This window comes from Microtus pennsylvanicus, chromosome 11, assembly GCF_037038515.1.
Source record: "Microtus pennsylvanicus isolate mMicPen1 chromosome 11, mMicPen1.hap1, whole genome shotgun sequence".
Classification (NCBI taxonomy): domain Eukaryota; kingdom Metazoa; phylum Chordata; class Mammalia; order Rodentia; family Cricetidae; genus Microtus; species Microtus pennsylvanicus.
In genome coordinates, this window is record NC_134589.1 from 47772567 (window position 1) to 47782391 (window position 9825).

The 9825-nt window shown below is 40.3% G+C and overlaps 1 pseudogene; it reads left to right on the plus strand.

Annotated features, from left to right (window-relative positions):
• The first annotated feature begins 5117 nt into the window (after positions 1 to 5117).
• LOC142831958 (non-histone chromosomal protein HMG-14 pseudogene) lies at positions 5118 to 5485 on the plus strand (annotated as a pseudogene).
• Positions 5486 to 9825: the final 4340 nt, after the last annotated feature.

Consider the following 9825-nt stretch of genomic DNA (forward strand, 5'->3'; position numbering starts at 1 on the left):
GCTGTGTCACCTGAATCTTTAAGAGAAAAATTTGAAAGTCTCTTAAATCCAAATAAAACTGAACACATCTATGATAGATAATCTGCTAAGTGTCCTTCAATAATTGTTTGCATTTTCATAAACTGTACATAAATAAGTACATTTCTTTTGTGTGTTTTTGACAGAATCTCTACTTAGCTTTGGCTAACCTGAAGCTCCCTGTGTAAACCAGGTAGGCCTGGAACTCAGAGATCTCCCTGCCTCTGACTCCTGAGTGCTGGAACTTAAGGCAACCAGCACCATGTCTGGATTAAATTTCTTAAATTTAGTCCCATGACTAAGTCTAAGCCACTTGTCAGTTATCTCACTGGTAATTAGATACAGTGAGACTGGCTGTTATTTCCTATCTAAAACACGGGAAGATGAGCCACTCTCATGTTAAATGGCCATTGGTTCTCAGTAGTCAGAGTTAGTTTGGTTTGGTTTTGGGGGTTTTGTTTTTGTTTTGTTTGTTTTCCTAATAGTAGCCTCTTGTTCCTGGGCCTTTGTACTAAACACCCATCTTTTCATTGTATGGCTTTTTCCCTTAAAAAGCTCGCCTATTTCCATGGCATCCATTTTTACTTACGTTGTGTCCCAGCCACAATTTTCTCTCCCTCCTTTCCTCCAAGTCCTTCCCTCTGACCCCACCCCTCTGTTCCCACCACCCCCAATCCGCTCTTTCATTTCTGTTCAGGAAAGGCAAGGTCTCCCGTGGATATTGACAAAACATGGCATATCAAGTTGTCATATGACTAAGCACCTCCCCATGTATTAAGGCTGTTAAGGTTACCCCAGTCCTAAAAACTAGTAAGAGTCAGAGACAGCACCTGCTCCACTGTTAAGAGGAATAAGGTACACAACTGTTACATAAAGGCAGAGTGCCTAGATTAGTACTATGCAGGCTCACTGGTTGTGGGTTCAGTCTCTGTGGGCCCCTATGAGCCCGGGTTAGTTGATTCTGTTGGGTTTTCTTGTGGTGTTCTTGACCCCTTTGGCTCCTACAATCCTTTCTCCCTCTCTTCTGCAGGACTCCCAAAACTCCACCTAATGTTTAACTGTGGGTCTGTATGTTTCCAACAATTGTTGGATGAATCCTCTCTGATGACAGCTGGGCTAAACATCAATCTGGTCACAGGAGATAGAAGTTCAAGCTATATATCTGCTATTGCTAGGGGTCTTAGCTTTGGTCACCCTTGTAGATGACTAGGAGATTCCCTTTCACTGGCTTTTTACCTGACCCTCACAGGTCCTCTTTTCCAGGAGTCTCTTTAAGTACTCTCCTCCTCTGCACCCCCAACCTGATCTCTCATGCTCACATCTGCACCTGCACACAGTCTTCTCACAAAATCTCTATTTCCACTTCCCAGGGTCTACCCGACATCCCCCCTTAAACCTTTCTTGATAGCTGGTCGCTCCGGATTACATTCAAAATCCACTTATGAATAGTACACACCATGTTTGTCTTTCTGTGTCTGAGATACCTCACTCAGGATGATTTTTTTATACTTCCATCCATTTGCTATGGCATCACAGTTATCACCTGAAATTCTTAACTAAACCACACCATTACCTGTAGTACTCTACCAACTGTTTATTATCTCCCCTTGGGTATAACAGGGCCACCTTCAGCTCAATAGATCTCAAATGCCAAGTACACCTCACCCTGCCCTTTTCCCAGTCTTCTCTTGCAGTTTCTCATATCTCAGGGGAAGAAATCTAGGCTCACAAAAGAGACGTCAGAATTTTCATTCATCCATTCATTCCCAATAACATCTAATCTAGCAAATCCCATAGAGTCTGTCTTTTCATTTCTTTCTAAGTCATCCATCCATCCATTATTTCAGTTGCCACACAGAAACTGCCATTGTAGCTCATCTAGATGGTTTGACTGCCCTGTTGGAATATTTCATCTCTTTTCTTCTATCTATTTCAATCTTCTCACATTGTGGCTGTCTGAAATAAAACTGATCCTCATTCTACACAAAATTTTTTGTTGTTGTTGTTTTCTCCTCCTTCACAATATAAAGTCAAAACTCCTAAAGACACCAGGATCATTGCAACTGGTCCCTTCCTGCCTCCACAGCCTCACTGCTCACACAGCAACTCCCATATTCTACTTTCATCCACACTGGACTGAAAGGTCAGTGTCTTGACTCCAGCCCACCACAGTTGCTGTTCCTGCTGCCTAGTGACATCTTCTCTCTGCCCCCATTTCACTGGGCTTGCTCTTTAAGTACAGTGTACGGGGCTTCATCCACTAAATCCTTGATGTCTTTGGAGGTAAGAATGGATATTGTGGCCCCACTGCACCCTCTTTCCATTCTACAGCCATCAATGCCCTGATCGCTGGTTTGAGCTGACTTCTCACCATACTGTGTCTGTGTGGGAAAGGCTGTGTCTGTCCTCATGTCTTCATCTTGCAGCAGGGCTACCTGGCATGCTGCCTGGATGTGAGCAGAGTTCTCAATGTTTGTTGTCTGTGCTTGGCGTTAAGGCATAGTTAGAAGCCTGTACATCTTCTCAGACTCAATAGTTTGGAACCAAGTAGCTTTAGATACTGTGTTACAGGATTCCCAGTGTAACTTCAGATCCTTGGAAAGCATTAGGCTGCCCAATACACTATGATTTATTCCAAACACACCATCAGACAACCTGTTATGTGTGACTGCATTGGTGTTTTGATTCTTGGGTAATAACATGCATTTAACTCATTGATATTGAGATAAGAACTATTAATTTGAGATGTGATTTAGGGAGAAAGGAGGAATAAAGAAAATTTTGAAACTTTGTTTCAGTTTGTCTCCACATATCTATGTTAAGTGCTTCAGAGATAAAAAGATAATAAGACCTTTAAGGCACATGAGAAGTTCCTCCCTTGAAGAGACACAAGTGAACCCAGCTGCTGGAATTTCAAACTTACCAATAGTATTCAATCTAGTCAAACTAACAATTCTTACATTTAGACATGACCTTCTAGTGTTGCAGTTGGGAAAGCATCAATAAATTTTTTTAAAGCATTAATAATGCCACTGATGAACACCTGAGTTCTGGGGGTTCAATAATGGTGTCTCTCATTTTCCTCATAGGGCACCTGTTCAGTTCTCAGTCTGAACTGCATATAAGAGTGACAAAAGGGGGCTGGCGGGATTGCTCAATGGTTAAGAGCACTGACTGCTCTTCCAGAGGACCCGGGTTCAATTCCCAGCACCCACATGGCAGCTCGCAGCTGTCTGTAACTCCAGTTCCAGAGAATCTGACATCATTATACCAATGTACATGAAATAAGGTTAAATAAAGTTTAAAAAAAAGAGTGACAAAAGGCTTAGTTTTAGTCGTGGCACAAAATTTAATTTAGACCTGAAATACTCATAAAGTCTGATTCTAATCAGTAAGTCTTGGGTGTGCTCAAAATTCTACATTTTAAATATTCAGACTTTACATTTAGTGACTCTAATTCTGCTGAACTGTGAATCACACTTTGATAGATTAATCATATAGCTTGCTTTTAAAAATACAGATTTTCACTTTGTCACCTAATAATTGTGATTATAATCTCTTCAAGGGGATTACCTGAGTCTTTTTTAAGTTCCTTGAATATTGTTGCCATAAGAACCAGCCTCCAGTAGCTCAGGAGTTGAGGAGAATTCAACAGAGTTAGTGGACTAATCACTCAACCTGACTTTTCTATCTGCAGAAGTAAATTTAATTCTCTGGGGCCAGCAAAGGGGAGCTAAAACTAACTCTCTGGGCAAAAAAAAAGCAGGAAACACACACACACTTCCAACATGTCAGGATCTCAGTTAGCGTGCTGATGAATGGCAGGCCTTCAGCGGGTCAGAGAAACAAAAGAGGAGATGCAGAACAGGTGAGCTATTGGACAGACAAACAGACACATGAGGACTTTTCTGAGTGTCAAAGCTGAGCTCTTCATTTTATTATTCTTACTGTCGCTATTCTACTCAATTTTTTTCTGTTTTCTTGCCCTGATTTTTCTTCTGTCTTTCTTCTAACTTTATTTATCCCTTAAAGTTTAGATATCCTATCAAAATTCTCCAAGCAGTATAAAAATTACAATATTACATTCTATTTTTCAATTTAATTATTATAATAAATACAAGTAAAACATTGCCTGTTTTCCATATCTCATACATAATTAAACATTTTATGTATTACAGGTGAAAAGCCAGTTGTTCCAAGAACCCTCATACATTAATACCCAAGCAAGTAGTTATAGATTAACAGAGTATAAGAGAGAAAAGTATTTTTCACAGCCAGTTCTTTCCTGACAGGCTGAGTTTTGTCGTTACAAAGAACTGATAATTTTATTGTTTATCTCAATAGGTATCTTATTTAAAAATCTTAAAAGAATCACCAATCTAAACTTTTAAACTTCTTTCTTTAAATCCTCAGGGTGCATACCTGTTCACCAACAGTTTTTTATAACAGGAAGCTCAGGGAAGAAATGAACACAAGGAGTTAATCATCATTCTCAATATCTAACCCATACTAGTAAGAAAAGTACATCAGCCAGCAATAGTCAGGTCACCTGCTCCCTGACCTCAATGGGTCCCTTGATCAGCTATTGAAAGTATGTTCTTCTAAACTTTAAATTGATTTCCAAAGTTTTCTACCTCAAAGGTACTAACAAAAACATCTTAACCTAATATTAAGCCATACTTAAAGAGCTTTGTTTTAGCTATGATGCACACCAAAACTCATGAACACATCTCTCAATATTAAGATTTAAGAAAAAAAAAAACCCTTGAGCTAGCTTGGCTTCTGGGACACAATTGATTTTTTTAATCATTAACCTAAGCCACAGTCCATACAGCTCCTCAGGAGAAACTAGTTGTGTAACATTCCATTGTCCTTATTTTCTATCCTAGGCAGCCCCTGCTTTCTCAGAGGTGTGGGCAACACCATATCTTGCTTTTACCTATATTAGTTTTCCCACTAAGCTAACCTCTATCATAATCCATTACTATATTTATTAAGGACCCCCAGTCATCAAAATCCTGCTAACACTATTATTGTATAAAATCATTGTTTCAGGGTTCCATCCAGTTCTCCCACTGCCCCCGCGGCGGGTCGCAGCAGTCCGTGCGGCGCCGGCTCCATGACAGGTTCGGCCTCGCACGCGCCTCCCATCCAGCGCCGCCAAGATGCCCAAGGTTAGCGCGGATGGAGCGGCGAAGACGGAGCCCAAGCGCCGCTCCGCGAGGCTGTCGGCCAAGCCCGCCCCTGCCAAGGTGGACGCGAAGCCGAAAAAGGCCACGGAAAAGGATAAGTCATCGGATAAAAAAGTGCAAGCAAAAGGGAAGCGGGGAGCAAAGGGCAAACAAGCTGAAGTGGCTGACCAGCAACCACGGATCTGCCCGCAGAGAACGGAGAGACCGAGAACCAGAGTCCAGCCTCTGAAGGAGAAGAGAAAGAAGCCAAGTCTGACTAACCATCCATCATTTCTGTCAGTGTCCCCGCCTCCCATCTTGTACAATCCAGAGGAATATTTTTATCAACTATTTTGTAAATGCGAGTTTTTTAGTAGCACTAGAAACATTTTTAAAAGGTGGGGAGAAATCCTTCCTCATCCCATTTTTTAAGTGTAAATGATTTTTTTAAGAGGTTAAATCACTTGCTGGTTGTTTATTTTTTGGTACAACCAGAAAATAGCAGGATACTGAATCAAGAGAGGCTGTGACTGTCTCGGGGGTCACCATAACATTCCGTAGAGGGGGCTAGTTTTCTATCCTACAACACAAAGCATATACTAAGTGGTAATTTGGAGTCTCGGTCGTGCGTTTGTGTCTGGAATATTTTCCGTTATATCCGGTGTCGTGTTTCGTAGAACTGTTGGCTAAAAACCCACTCCTTGGTCCTTACCCTGTCAGGACTGTTTGCCTATGGCAGTCCATTTTCCTAACAAGTATAACAATGTGCTGTGAAACATTGAACTTGAGATTGTGTCCTGTGCGTGGCATACAATGGTGAGTCAGTGGAGTTGAGGATTGTGAGCAGCTTATTATGTGAGGTCTTGGGGAAGACTTGGGGTGGAACATCACTTGGAATAAGTTCAAAGAGAAACAACACATGGCTCTTTTGGGTACGTGAACACAATGTATGACTCCTCAGAGTTTGGGTACATGTTTTAAGAATTGAAATGTCTGTGTACTTTACTCCTCAACCAATAAAATCTCCGTTGTGAAAGAGTTAAAAAAAAATCATTGTTTCAGTTAAACAGTACGGCTTAGGAGGAAATCGTCTTCATAATAATTCACAAGTAAAATAGGATATTTTGATAAAATAATCATACTATATTAAAGGCAATGGAGATCTCTCTACACCCACTCACACCATGCCAGATACCAGAGACAAAAGGTAATAGCAAACGTGCAAAGACACTGCAGAGGCAAGAGCCACACTGGAACTGAGGCTCTCGGGCCTTACCTATGCAAGATTCACCCATCAGTGCCTTGCTAGCTGGTGCGCTGAGCACCTGAAATCAATTGCCACCTGCTGCTCCTCTGACACGGTCATTGGCACTTGAATAATCAAATACATAACAAGAACATCTGTATAAAATGTGTACCTCACAGGAACATCACTATATTGAGATGATATAATCTTATGATAACACATTGCATAATAATACTAATGAATGCTATACTAAACATAGTATATGTGACAAAATCTAATCAGAACATCTCTACAATATGGAAAACACATTGAGAGGCACAGAGATTGAAGTATATCTGAAAAAAAAATGTCTTGCAGAATATCATGAGACATGGGAGATTAAGACCTTCCAGTTAGGGACATAAAGGTTCATTCACCTTCCTGCCAACTTACCCAGAATGTCTCAGGGTGACTCCATGGCCCTGGTCCAAGATCCTGCTCCCATTTATTCAGTATAGGTATAGGAAAAACAGCCTCTGCAGTCATCACCTGTGTCTCTACCATCCCTGCTCACATTCCTCATTCTGTTCATCCCTGGGACTAAGGGGCTCTGCATCCCACAGGAGTCTACATCCTGGAGGAACTCATTAAATAAGACAAAATAATTATTCAAGACCTCTCTAGGACAAATTCTCCTGGAAGCCTGTAACAGTGACTGATTAGTCACTGATCATGTGTGACTGTACTTTGGGGGCCAAGGGGATAGAGAGCAGCTCACTGAGCGATGCTTAATCATTGTCTGTCTAGGGAATCAGCAGGGTATTGTATGTGGGGAGAATAGTTTGATTTTTAAAGGTAGCTGGAGGGACAGCCGTGGGTGCTGGGAATCGAACTCTTATATTTTTGGTTGTGAGCCTAGCCTTTAACGGATGAGCCATCCCTCCAGGCCGGGAGAATAGTTTGAGTAGCCTTAATAGAAGCAGAGGTCTTACTGTGAAGACGCTAAAATATCTTCAAAGTATTAAAGCTTAGGCTTTATCATGTGAACAAAAAACTATCAGCGATCTTTGAATACCAAAAGATATTTCATAAATATTTCAATGGTAGCTGAATCTTTCACTACAACTAAATTCCCCATACACATATTCCAGATAAGAGAGAAATCAACTACAAGGACCAAACATTTAAAGACACACAGGAAGGACAGGAATAAAAGAAAAGAGAAACGCTACCACATCATGTTCAATTCTTCCTCCAGCCAAAATGGATTTGTATCTTATTCAGTTACTTCTTGCTCCTAACTTCTCTAAGAAAACTTGAGTGCAGCCCCCACCATCATCCTAACCAATTTTCTTATATCTTGAATACCTTCCTAGTGTCAGCTTTTCCATTTGATCATGTTGGCAGTTTGAATGTATTTGGCCCCATAAGCTCATAGAAAGTGTGATGTGTGACCTTGTTGGAGGAAGTGTGGTCTTGATGGAGGAAGCTGAATGACACACACCTTAAACCAGCCCTTCAGGCTGGAGGAGACACCTTTAATCTGGGCCACACCTGTTGGAAATGTGTTGCTGTGAGGACAGGCTTTTAGGTCTTTTTCTTAAATTTCACTCAGTGAAATAGTCAGTGGACTTGCTGAGTCAGTATGTCAAACTCTCAATTCCAGCACCAAGACTGCCTGCCTACCACCGTGCTCCCCAACATGATGAACTGAACCTCAAAACTGTAAGCGAGCCCCCTCAATTAAATGTTTTCTTTGTAAGAGTTGTCGTGGTCATGGTGCCTCTTCACAGGAATAAAAATTCAAAGTAAGACAATCATGAGATTACAGTTGATATTTGTAATATTCTATTCTTATCCTGTGTTCCCTTTTTATCATTTTAACTAGATTTGGCCTTCGTTCTTCAGAAATATGGATCTTATATTTATGGTTGTGAGCCTAACCTTTAACGGCTGAGCCATCTGATCCTACTGCATGTACTTGCTTTGGGGGAGCCTAGGCAGTTTGGATGCTAACCTTACTAAACCTGGATGGAGGTGGGTGGTCCTTGGACTTCCCACAGGTCAGGGAACCCTGATTGCTCTTCGAGCTGATGAGGGAGGGGGACTTGATCGGGAGAGGGGGAGGAATGGGAGGCGGTGGCAGGGAGGAGGCAGAAATCCTTAATAAATAAATAAAATTAAAAAAAGATTAAATAATAGATTAACGAATATACTTTTTAAAATCAACTACTAGTTTTCACTATTCTGTGTTGGATTGTACTTTTGTATATTGCATAAAAGTTGTATATTGATATAAATTTGAGATTAATTATATTAAAGCATATTATACATACAAAAAAAAGAAATATGGATCTTAATAGTATTGCCTTCATTGGATTTCTAGAATAGCTGCCTTTGATTTGTTGACACAAAAAAGATCCTACAGTTGGCTTTATTCTCTTAGTAATTACACTTCCATTTCTCTGATTCTTTTAGTTGTGAACTGTCATTCCATTGTCTGTAGTACAATAGTTTACCCATTAACCTGACAAAGAACATCTCAGTTGCTCCAAGTTAGGGCGGTTATGAATGAAGCTTATATAAATAAAGTTTCTGGAAATTAGACATGATCTTTTTCTTCATTTTGTACAAAAGTGAATTTTTCCATGTTACCTATGATTAAATTACCTCAAGCAGTATAGCAATTTGTCTTTTGATTCAGAGACTTAAAGAGCCCCCAACTTGCTGACTAGCAATCTGTCTACTAAAATAGAGTCAGTGAGGCATCTGTTTAGAAATGGTTCTTTCTTTGAAATGTTATCAAATATATTTATGTAGTGTCATATTCTCATCTTTCCTCTCTTAATCCATAATAATCTATGGCAGGAAATCCTGCAGACTTCAACCTTCCCCATGTAGAGCAGTGGTTCTCAGCCATCCTATTGCTGTGATCTTTTAATGAAGTTCATGCTGTGGTAACCCCCAACCATAAAATTATTTTCATTAATACTTCATAACTGTAATTTTGCTACTGCTATGAATCATAGCATAAATATTTTTGGATATAGACGTTTGTCAAGGGAATCATAACCCACAAGGTTGAGAACCACTGATGTAGAGTCTGGCAGGGTTACCTTGGGCCTATTTTCCCTGTTTCATGTATCCTAGTATTGGGCTCCTCTGGTTCCATGAACTGATTAGACATATTCAGAACCTGAAACTGTAAGGGAATTATGCCTAATTGGTTCACCCTTAAACATTTGTGTTAGACACCAATGTGTAAGTCACTCTTAGTGGTGGTGAAATAAGTTACTCTATAATTTGGTCTCCCTTTTCCCTACTTAATGCAAACCATCTCTCATTTCTCCCAACAAGATAAAGCTCTCTGATAATGCATTTGGACTGGAAGTAAGACTTTTCTTAGTATAT